Below are 10,906 nucleotides of genomic sequence, written 5' to 3'. Positions count from 1 at the left end.
CCCCCTCGTGCCACCACTACCACATACCCGATGGGAAAGGATTTAGAAGAGGGGTTCCCGCAGGGAATGAGTTGGTGAGGGTCTGCGGGGTTCCCAGCGGACTCTGTCACCGCAGCATTTCGGACCTTCGAGGAAACCAAGGCCCATAAGCCAGGATCCAGCGGCCACAGGCGCGCTGGGTACCGCCAGGGGTACCAGAGGATCCCTGGGGACCTGGCACAGTCCCCCTTCATTCCCACCCTGTGCAAGAGTGAGGCAGGGCTCTGCCCCCAGCCCTACTGCGTCGGCGTCACCTCAGTACCCACCTCAGAGAGAGAGAGAGAGAGAACATTTGTATTTACTATTTTAAAATTTCAGGTATAATAGACACAATTCCTGTGTGACCTCGAGCAGGTTACCTCATGTCTCTGAGCACTGGAGTCCTTTGAAGAGACTAAATTGAAGACTTCCTAGGGCAGAGAGAGATGGTGAGCTGGGCACACTAACACAGCAGAGCTGGGGCACAAGGAAACTCCTCAGTAAACGACCGACGTGATTATAAAATGGGTGGTCCCGAGCTAATGATGGTCAGGATATTTTCCTGCATCTGTGCAGGGTTTTGTTTGTTTGTTTGTTTTCAAAATGGGATTGAGCCAGGTGTGGCGGTGCAGCCTGTAATGCCTGTCCTGAGAGGAGGCTGAGGCAGGGAGAGAGCCTCTAGTTTGAGAACCTGGCTCACAAACCCAGAAACTCTCACTGTGTTGTTTTGTTGATGACACACCCAAACGCTGTAAAGGGTACTTTTTTTCTTACTTTTCCTTGGCCCAAACTTGCTCTGCAGAGTCTCTTTTTCTACCATTAATAAACCTTTGCTAACATTTAAAAAAATCCATAAAAAAATAGCACTAAGCTATAGCACCTTTGAAAATTTTCCCCATGCTGAGCTGAAACTTGGGATCCTCCTGTCTCAGCCTCCCAGAGTGCTGTGATTATAGGGTTGCCATGCCAGTATCTGATGAGTGTCTAAAATGTACAAAGAACTTTTAAACTGAACAAGAAGATAATAACTGAAAGCAGGTGAGGGATTTGTTTTGTTTTTATGGGTTTTTTGAGTCAGAGTCTTGCTATGTAGCCCAAAGTGGCCTTGAACATACAAAAATCTTCCTGCCTCAGCCTCCTGAATGTTGAGATTACAGGCATGTGCCCAGCTGGGCAGAGAATTGATAGACATTTCTCCAAATAAATGTGTATATATAGGCCAGGAAAGCCTGTGAAAAAGATGTTTCAGTGGCATTAGTCATTAGGGAAATGCAAATCAAAACCACAGTAGAGCTGGCTTTGGGGTGCACTGTCTTATCATCCTGAGAGACTGAGACAGAAAAGATTGGATGGAGCTTAGTGCAAAGGCCCTGGGTTCAATCCCCGGTGCTGGAAACATATATATGAGGGAAAAAGGAAGCACAGCTATAGTAGAAAAACAGATCATAACCAGTGTTGGTGAGGATGTGGAACCTGGGTCACGACTGTGTCCAGGGTGGAATATGGTGTCACTTCTGTGGAAGTACACAGTCACCATGCCACCTAGGAGTCAACACCCCAGACCTCTGTGAGAAAGATGGAATCATCCATCTGCATGGAAGCCTGGGCACGAACATTCACAGAATATTCGAGGAGTAGATAGTGGTGTGGTTGCACAAATCCTGAAACATATTAGAAACTGCTAATCTGTAAGAAAAAAAAAAAAGAACAGGCATGGTGGGGCAGGCCTGTAATCTCAGCACTTGGGAGGCTGAGGCAGGAAGATCACTGAGAGTTCAAGACCAGCCTCGGCTACAAAGTGAGCTCAAGGCCAGCCTGGACTGCAGAGCGAGACCCTGTCTCAGAAAGACATAAATAAATAAATAGCTTATTTTATTTTATTTTGGTGCAGGGACTGTTCTCATGACCTCACGCACTGACTTATATCCCCTCCCCTATTTTTCTGTTTTTTAACTTTTATTTTTATGGGCCCATGAGGCATGTAATGATTATATTCGCCGTGGGGAGTTGGTACATGCGGGTAACACATTTTTAATTGTTTACTCCACAGCCTCTCTCTAAATTGATTTGTTTGTTTAGTTATTTATTTATTGAGACAGGGTTGTCACTTGCGGTCCAGGTTGGCCTTGACCTCACCTGTAGCCCAGCGATCCTCCTGCCTCAGCCTCCTGAGCGCGGGGCTGACAGGCCTGCGCTACCGCACCTGGATGTGGGGGATATTTGACTGTTCATTTTTTGCAGTGTGGTGCGGGGAGGGAACACAGGGCCTGGAGACTGCGGTACCGCTCCCGGGGTGCTATACCCCGGCCTGACACACAGCTTTCTGTTTAAATAACCAAATGTGTATCACATATTTTATTTGAGTCATTACTTATAAGTGATGAGGGGACTGGTAGGATGTTCCGCTGGATAAAGGGAGGAGTGCAAGACTCATCCACAGACCGGTAAATGCTCGTGAGAAGTCACAAAGCGCAGTGCCGTGTGGGGCTCGGGCACAGCACCTGCCTGCCGAATGCGAGGTCCTGAGTTCAATTCCAAGAAAAAAAAAAAAGGATGCACAATGCCATCTGCAGGGTGAGCCTGGTTTGTCATGGACAAAAATCGGTGTCATTTTTAACAATTTTCTGCAACAAGTGAGGTACAGAAATAGTTCAAAGGTGTACTAAACTCTGGAGCTCTCCATGGGACCTGGGGCCACACGCTTGTAATCCCGACCCCCAAGAGGCTGAGGCAGGAGAATCACCTGCAGTAAGTTCAAGATCAGCCCAGGCAGAGCCTTGTCTCAAAAACGAAAAAAAGGCCGGGGATTTAGTTCAGTGGCTCCCGTGCTGGCCTAGTGAGTGCAAGGTCATGAGTTCAAATCCCCTCTAAAAAAGGGGGGGGGCAGCCCGCAGCAGGCTGGAAGCCACAGTAAAGGCCTGGGCGTCACTTGGCTGTTTATTCAGGGCCGGGATGGAACCCAGGGCTTCACACCTGCTAGGCAAGGCCCTGTCACCCAGCTACACCTCAGCCCTGACTTTATTTATTATCCTGGTGGACTCGGTCACGGAGAGGCTGCGACATACAGCACAGCGTGGCTGGTCCTCCAGGGCCCAGGCCGCATGGCGTGGGCTTCAGGGACAGGAAGCTGCTGGGACAGGGAAATCCAGGAAGCACAATCATGGATACCAGGGTGGGGAAAAGAGCTGGATGATGGCTGCTTTTAGGACAGCGAGACTGTAGAGTGTTTTGTTTCAGTTTTGATTTTGTCTCTTTGAGGCAGGGTCTCGCTCTGTGGTCCAGGCTGGCCTTGAACTCACTTTGTAGCCCAAACTGGTGTTGAATTTGCAGAGATCCTCCGGCCTCAGCCTCCCCAGTGCTGGGATGACAGGCCTGTACCACCACGCCCAGCGCTTTGTTTAAACACGGTCTTGCTTTATTGTCCGGGCTGGTTTTAATCTCACTGTGTAGCTGGGGCTGGCCTCAAACTCCTAGAGACCATCCTGCGTCAGCCTCCAGGCATGCACCACCATGCCTGGTTGAATAGCGCACTTTCAAGATTGAATATTTTAAAGCAGGCGTGGCAGTACAAGCCTGTAATCCCAAGCACTCAGAGAGGCTGACGCAGGAGGAGCACAGGCTCGAGCCCTAGTTTGGGCTCTTTAGTGAGACCTGGTCTCAAAAAAAAAAAAAAAAAAAAAAAAAAAATCTGACCTGCTCGTGTATGCCCATGATGTAAGCATTCACTCAGGAGGCTGAGGCAGGAGAGTCACTGTGAGGTGGAGGCCAGCCTGGCATATACACTGGAGTCAAGCCCCACTACAGCCTGGACAGACCATGAGGCCGTGCTGCTCAGGGAGCCGAGCCACACGCAGAGGGACACGCCCTGCAAGGTTCACTCCCAGGAGGCCCCAGTGTCCTCAAGGCCACAGAGACAGTGGTCCTAGGCAGGGGACAGGACAGAGGCTTGGTGTGGGGAAATAGAAAGTCCTGGAGGTGGACGGTGGTGATGACGGCAGATAGGTGAACCCACTTAATGCCTGAACTGGTCGCTTATGTATTAACACTATCATTTTTAGGGGCTGGGGATTTAGCTCAGCGGCATAAGTACCTGCCTTGCAAGCAGGCAGTTGTGAGTTCGATCCCCGGTATCAATAAAAAACGAAAAAGACAAAATATATATATATATATATATATATATATATATCATTTTTTTACCCTCCAGGCTGGGTTCCAACTTGGTTTCTCCTGCCTCAGCCTCCTAAGTCCTGAGATTCCAGGTGTGGACACCACACCCAGATCAGCAGTTCACTGGCAGCTACAGCTAGTGTGCAGGTATTAAAACACATCAGCCCTGGTGGGCACAGTGTGCTATTCAGGCAGCCGAAGTGCTTCCTGGCCATCCCCAGCCTCTCCCGGGACAGGCCCTGAGCATCATGGGAGAAACACCTGGGCAGCCGGCACCCTGGCAGCCTCTGAGTTCCAGGAGGATGAGTAGACACCTGGGTCCTTTGCACCTGGGGGCTAAGAGGCCCTGGGTGACGTCCAGTCCTGAGAGCACCAGGAAGTGGGAGGTGGAATCTGGTCTGGCCCACAGTCAGGTGTCCCCACCTTGGCCACGGCTGCCTCCGGTTCCACACCCCCTGTCACATCTCCTGCAGGCCTCTGCCAGGCACCAGCCTCCTGGCCCACAGTCCCTGATGCTGGGCACTGGGCAGCCTCTCAGGTACAGGTCAGGACCTTGGTGTGCCCTTACTGCCGTGTGTGGCCTGGGACCTGACAGTAAAGTCAAGTAGGAATATTCTAGGCATTCAGACAGGGCTGGGCCCTTGCGGGAGGCAGCGCAAAGCTAAGAACACATCTCAGGCCTCAAGATAAGGACAAAAAGAGCAGGCCTCCCCGGCTCCCCGAGGATAAGCAATAAATTAAAGATTGTGCTCTGAAGGCTAAGGCAGGAGGATCATCGCAAGTTCGAGACCAGCCTGGGCTACGAAGTGAGCCTAAGACCAGCCTGAACTGCCCAGGGAGACCCTGTCTCAAAAAAAGAAGGAAGAGGAGGAGGATGGGGAGGGGGAGGGCGAGGGGGAGGGGAGGAGGAAGAGGAGGGGGAGGGGAGGAGGATGGGGAGGAGGAGGGGGAGGGGGCTCATTAGTTAACCAGCTCCGGCCCCTCCCGGCTCTCTCCATAAATTGTTCTTAGGGTTCCCCTCCACTATGCTTCGATTTCGGGAACGGAGCGGGCTGAGTCCTTATTAGATCCCCTGTGCTGTTTGGGGTTCGCACCATGATGATCTGGGGGAGGCAGGAGCTTGGATTCAGGATTGTCACTCAGGTAACAGAAACTGTTATGCCTGCCTGTCACTTGTTTGTGCCTGCCTTTTGACACAGTTTATAATGGAACTGCAGGAGCAGGGGCTTCACCCAGGGGATTCTGCCCCCCGCAGGGGACACTGGGTGACATCTGGGGCAGAGACGTTGCCCTGAGCCCTCGCAGCGCCCAGGACGCCCCTACAGAGAACTAACTACGGTGGCTCGGGTATTTGGATAAAAAAATTAGCCGGGCGTGGTGGCGCACACCTATAATCCCAGCACTCGGGAGGCTGAGGCAGGAGGATTGTTGTGAGTTCGAGACCAGCCTGGGCTACACAGTGAGCTCAAGGCCGGCCTGAGCTGCACAGCCAGACCCTGTCTCAAAAAAATCCCTTCTGCACATTATCTAAGGCAAGCATCAGCGATAGTCACAAACTCCTTCTGGGGAAGACATGTGACCGGGGACGCAGGTCCCGGGACCCACCGCTCTGTCCCTCCTCCCTCAGCGGGGGAGGTCCCGCTGCAGGTTAGACCTGCCCCCCCCAGGGTCCCCCGCCCTGCAGGGCAGGACCCCCCCAGCTCTGGGGCGTGGATGGAGAAGGCGGCAGCTCCTGGGTCCCTTCGTTCCTTTTTTTTAAATCACCATGATTTGAAGCATGACCCCACCCTCCCTGCTGGGGCAGCTGCCACGTGGGCCCCGGCAGCCCCGCTCCCCGGACTGTAGCTCTGGGCTTTGGTTTCACTTTCGGGGCTGAGGCCGGCATGTGGGGGCAGCGATGGCAGGTGTCGGGGGCCAGGTTGGCTGGGGTCACCCGCTGTCCCCGGTGCATCCATCAGGCCCTTGCTCCCTCCCACTCCCGTCCTGACCTCTGAGGAGGGAAGACCAAGGTCAGACTCCCCAGGGGTGACCTTGGGCAAGAGATGAGACCTTCTCTGCTGTCCCTGGCTCCCCCTGAAGACAGGGAAGAGCGTGACTGATTCCACGGGGATGCTGGGGCGTCAGAGGACAGTGGGCGGGTGGACAGCCCCACGGGGTCCCCATGGGAGGGGCAGGTTGGGGGCTGACAGGGAGCAGGATGCAGGCACCTAAGGCGGCAGGCAGGGACCTGTGGCCCAAAACCAGCAGGAAGGCGGATGGGATCCAGGGCTTGGTGGGGAGCCCCGCTGTCCCCAGGCTGTGCCCCATGCTGTCCGGAGGCCCGCGCCTGTCTCCTGGACCACAGCTTGTTGGAAAATGGGTGTCACCGGCACCCGCCCTACCCCCACCCTCTGGTCTTTGCTGAAAGTTGGCTAGGCCACTCTGTCCCCCCCACCCCCGGCCTTGGGGACAGACACTACCCTGCCACGCCTGACCGGCAGCCACACGGAGGGCAGGGACAACAGGGACCACTCACCTGTGTCTCCAGCACCTCCACAGAGTCTGGGCAAGGCTGCCCAGGTGCTTGGGGGACTCGTCAGACAGGACAGGGGAGTCACCATTACAACCTGCCAGCCGTTGGATTTCAACATGTTTGGGAAGGGTAGGCCGCTGGCCTGTGTGAAAACGGAGAGGGCCGGGGGTGGTGGGGCACACCTGTCATCCCTGCCCTCTGGGAGGCTGAGCCAGGAGGGTGCCATTTTTAAGCTTTAGGGCGAGTGGGTGACTTAAAGACAGTCCATGGACAGCAGGAAATAAAAACTCGAAAGGGTGCAATTCAGTGCAAAGGCCCTGGGTCCAACCCGGACTGGAAAAAGAGGTGGGGCTGTGGGAGCAGCCTGGGGAGATGGATGGTTCACCGCCCTGCGCAGCCCCATCATCCTGGATGCTCCCACCCCTCAGCTCAGGGGCCTCCGCACCCATGAGTCCACTTCCTGTCCCTGGATTTGCCTGTCCGTGGAGCTCATGCTGCGGTCTCTCTCACCGAGCAAGGCGTCCTCAAGGTCACTGTGCACCTTGGAGAGTGTCGCTGCCTCGGCAGAGTGGGTTCTAAATCAGCCAAAGCCCAGTGCTCAGCTGGGAGGCTGAGGCAGGAGAGTCACTGGGAGATGGAGGCCGGCCTGGGCTACACAGCAAGAAACTTGTCTCAAACAAAACAAAACAACAAAGTGAAACCAGAAAAAAAAAAAAGAGAGACCATGTTCACACCCAGTAAGTTATGCTGGGGGTGCCGACATTTTCTGGGGGTCAGAAATATTCCCTAAAAATAAATTCAGCCAGGTGGCCTGGAAACCCCAGCACGGCAGGAGGAATGAAAAAGTTTATGTCCCACCTGGGCAACTTACTGGGACTCTATTTCAAAACGAGGGGTTCAGGTAAAGCCCCAGGGGGAAAGGTGGGGGAGGGGGAGACCGGATGGGGGTGGGGCGTAGGGAAACCTCTTGGGTGGCACTTCCTGCCCCTTCATGTGGGGTGAAGAAGGGGGATGTAGCCACTGGGGTTCACTGTTGCCCCCCCATCCGTGGGAGGTGGGGCTGCCCCCAGAGCCTCCCCATGTTCCCAGCCTAGTCAGTGACATCCTCCCCTCCCTGGGGCACAGGAGGAAGGTGAGCCTGACTTCCGCGGGAACACAGGGCAGGGCACACAGGACAGCTACTAGGTGGGGATCTGCCTTTATCTCCACAGGGCACCCACAATCCTCCTTCCTGTGTCTGTGGCTCTCACAGTTGAGGGGCCTCCCGCGAGGGGGCCGTGCAGTGTGCGTCCTTCTGGGTCTGGTTTGTTTCCCTGAGCAGCGTGGCCTCGCGGTTTGTCCATGCCTTAGCAGTGTCAGGATCCCTTCCCTTTTCACTTCTGAGTAATATTCCACACACAAATGGCCTGCCCTATGTCCGTGGATGGTTGGGTTGTTTTAATCTTTTGATGGTGAGTTCTGTCTCTGTGGTCACGGCTTGCCCGCTTTTTGCACACTCATGTGACTTCCTCTCTCTGGGCGACATACCTAAGTGTAGGACTGCTGGAGCATCCATATTTAACGTCCAGCCTGTCTCCTGCCCCACATTAGGCCCTTCACACTGAGCTACACCCCTAACCTTTTGAGACAGGGCGTCCCTCAGCCACCCTAACCCGGGCTGGGCTTGAACTTGCCAGCTTCCTCCCTCGGCCTGCCAGCCCTGCCAGCGCTGGCTCTGAGGTGACAGGCGTGGGCCTCTTGCTTTGGTCTTTTAGGTTTGCAGCAGCCCGGGACCGCCCCCAGGTCGGGTCACAGAGCCGGACCAGCTCACCAGGAACCCCGGGGCGCCCCGGGTGGGGTGGGGTGCAGGGCCAGGTCCCCGCCCTCGCCCTCTCGCACCTGCGCGGACTCCCGGGGCTTGAGCGCGGGTGGTGCTCGCGGCCCCGCCCCTCCCCTCCCCCTCCTCCCGGGCGAGCCAGGACCCAGGCCGCGCCCAGCCGCCTCTTCCACTTTCCTTCCCGAGTCGCACCGGGACCGCGGAGCGGGGCGCGCCTGCGCAGACGCCCACCTGGCTAAGGGGCAGGTGCGTCCCGGCACACCTGGCGCGCGGGGCGGAGGAGGGGGAGGGGCGGGCAGGGAGGGAGGAGCGGGGGGGGCAGGGGGAGGGCACGGAGGGCGGCCGGCGGCTTCTGCTCCAGCAGGCTTCGCTCCCGCGGCGGGCCCCGCTTCCCAGGAAGCCCCCGGTGGCTCGGCCTGCCCGGCATCACCGCCCCGCCCCAGGGCAGCCCTGGCCCCTGCACCTGCACACCCGAGCCCGGTGGCCTCAGGCGCCTCTGCCCGTCATGCCGGGAGCCACACGTGTCCCCAGGAACTGCCCCGTGTGTGTGGCGGGTGTGTCCGAAGTGTCCCGGCCGAGGGGCGAAGTGACAGGGCGGAGGGACGGGCTGCGCGGCCGCACCGAGCGGAGCCTGGAGCGCTGCGCCGGTACCGGGACGCGGGGACACGTGACGCCCCAGCTCCCAACCCGCTCTGGCTCCCCGGGGGTGCACACTGCTGGGGGGGGGGCCGGGGAGACTTTCTTTATGGGAAGGGCAAAACCCTTGCTTGGCAAGCGCTCACCACTGAGCTACACCCCCAGCTACCTGTACTTTTGAGACAGGGTCTTACCAAGTTGCCCAGGCTGACCCCCCATTGCTGACCTCTCTGCAGCACCGTCACGGGCAGCTGCGATGACAAGTGTGTCTCACTGAGCCCGGCCAGGTTCCAGGTTCTGCACTAATTTTTTTTTTTTGAGTCTCAGTATGTAGTTCAGGCTGTCCTTGAATTCACTGTGTAACTGAGTTTGAACTCAAGGAGATCCTCTTGCCTCAGCCTCCTGAGTGCCAGGATGATAGGCCTATGGCACCTCAGCTGGTTGCATACCTGTTTGTCTTTTTTTAATCTGCCCCACCCAGGAGCCTTCACAGGGTCAGAGGAGGAAACGCACCTGTCCCAGGGCAGATGGGTCCCGCGTGGGAGGATTCCACAGCGCAAGCTGGGCGGGCGGCGAGCCATGGCCCCTGGTTACTACAGCAAGTGTGGGGTTGGCGTGGGGGTCCTGGCGAGTGGGTGCCTCACATGCTAAGCTCATGAGAAGCGCTGGGTTCCATCCCAGCGGAGCATGAAGAGTAGAACCAGAGCCAGGAGTGGTGGCACCTACCTGGCAAGTGTGAGCTTGTGAGTTCGATTTCTGATACCAAAAAAAAGAGGGCAGCAAAGGAAGGCCAACAGGGAGCTGGACATGATCAAAATGTGGGTATATGTCTAAAGTGCCAGGATGTGCAGGCCCATCGCCCCTGCACCTGGGAGGCTGAGGCAGGAGGACCTGAGTTCAAGGCCGTCCTGGGCCACAGAGCAAGACCTTGTCTCACCAAAAAAAAAAAAAAGCCGGAATGAATCTGGGCAAGGCGGTGCACACCTGTCATCTCAGCGCCACCAGAGAGGCCGAGGCAGGACTGCCGCGAATACAAGGTGGGACCCTTGAACTACACAGAGAGACCCTGGCTCAAAAACCCTAAATATTAAGATACAAAATGTTCCAATAAAGACTCTCATACTGGGAAAATCATGAGCTGTTTTGGTAAACTGACACCAGGCAAATCCAGCTGATGCACTGGCGGACTGGCTGCCTGTGCCCTTCACTGTCCAGGTGACCTGGTTGCTGGTCACACCTCTGGCCAGCCACCGGGTGGATGGTAGCTTGGCCGGGCCCCCGGAAGGTGGGTCTTTGGGCTGCTGCTGTGTCCCTGGGGCGCCAGGCAGGCGTGGCTGGGGACTGGAGCCCGGGCCCTGCAGCCCAGGCGGGCGCTGGAGGCCCGGCTCAGGCCTCCGTCCCTCCGCCCGCCCGGAGTGCAGGGTTACTGGTAAGAGCGGTTCCCTGGCCCGTGGTCTGCCGGGCCGGTCTCACTGGGCAGCACAGAGCAGCCTTGAACCCAGAGCCTGCTGCGGGCCTCCAGGCTGGCTTCTCCAGGTTCATGATGAGTGTTGAGCTGACAATGGCCGGCGATGCCAAACCCTCACCCCTGCTACCTCCACCCTCTGGGAGGCTGAGGCAGGAGGATCCCAAGTTCCAGCCTAGACCGGGAAACTCACCACGGAGACCCTAAGAATAAAAAGGCTGGGGGTGCAGTTCCCAGCAGAGGCCTGGATCGCACCCAGCACCCCAAGAACATGAACAGAACCCCAGGACAT

The 10,906-nt window shown here is 56.7% G+C and overlaps 1 long non-coding RNA gene across 1 annotated transcript; it reads left to right on the top strand.

Annotated features, from left to right (window-relative positions):
- The first annotated feature begins 7,669 nt into the window (after window positions 1-7,669).
- Window positions 7,670-10,280, top strand: LOC134471061 (uncharacterized). Its single transcript, XR_010040411.1, has 2 exons — window positions 7,670-8,759; window positions 9,631-10,280. It is a non-coding gene; the product is annotated as an uncharacterized LOC134471061 (long non-coding RNA).
- The last annotated feature ends 626 nt before the right edge of the window (window positions 10,281-10,906 follow it).

The sequence above is a fragment of the Cavia porcellus genome, unplaced genomic scaffold (genome assembly GCF_034190915.1).
Source record: "Cavia porcellus strain 051 isolate PalLab524CR breed Dunkin Hartley unplaced genomic scaffold, mCavPor4.1 scaffold_17, whole genome shotgun sequence".
In the NCBI taxonomy this organism is placed as follows: domain Eukaryota; kingdom Metazoa; phylum Chordata; class Mammalia; order Rodentia; family Caviidae; genus Cavia; species Cavia porcellus.
This window is presented reverse-complemented; position numbering and strand designations above follow the sequence as displayed.